Below are 793 nucleotides of genomic sequence, written 5' to 3'. Positions count from 1 at the left end.
CAGCAGAAGATAAATTAAATAAACTATCATCATTCTCTCAATCAGCAGCAGCAGCAGCAGCAGCAGATAAACCTGCAGCAGCAGCAGCAGCAAACGGTTTTCCTGCTGCTCCCTCACCAGCAGCAGCAGCAGCAGCAGCAGCAGATGCTTCTTCTTCTTCTTCTTCACAAGGAGGAGCAGCAGCACTATTCTCCAGTGCATGCGGTGAGCTGCTAGGCCTGCTGCTGGGTGCAGCAGCAACAACAGCAGTAGTTAGCTTCGAGGGTTTGCTGCTGCTGGCCGATGTATCTACTCGTCTTATTCTGCGTAGCTGCTGGGGTGAGGGGGGCCCCCTGGGGGCCCCCCAGGGGGGCCCCCAGGGGGCCCCCCTTGGGGGCCCCCTGGGGGGCCCCCTTGCTGCAGAGACAGGCCCTGTCTGCTACAGTTATGTTTCCCCTGTTATCCCGTCTTCTTCTGCTGCAGCAGCAGCAGCAGCAGCAGCAGCAGAAGCAGCAGCAGCAGCAGCAGCAGCAAATCCATACTGCAGCCAGAGGTTGCTGCTGCCGCGCAGCAGCAGCGGATACTACTCATCCACGCACAGCACCTTCACCCCCATGCATCATATACACTCACAGCCCCCGTACTAGCTGCTGCTGCAGCAGCAGCAGGAGCAGCAGCAGCAGCAGCAGCAGCGGCAGCAGGAGGGGTGGTAGTAGTAGTAGTAGGAACGGGGGGGGGAGCAGCAGCAGCAGCAGCAGCAGCAGCAGCAGGAGGAGGCAGCAGTCTATAGAAAGAGGGATTATGAAGCAACTGC

This window comes from Eimeria mitis, genomic scaffold (genome assembly GCF_000499745.2).
Source record: "Eimeria mitis Houghton genomic scaffold, Emh_scaff4427, whole genome shotgun sequence".
In the NCBI taxonomy this organism is placed as follows: domain Eukaryota; phylum Apicomplexa; class Conoidasida; order Eucoccidiorida; family Eimeriidae; genus Eimeria; species Eimeria mitis.
Note: the sequence above shows the minus strand (reverse complement) of the source record.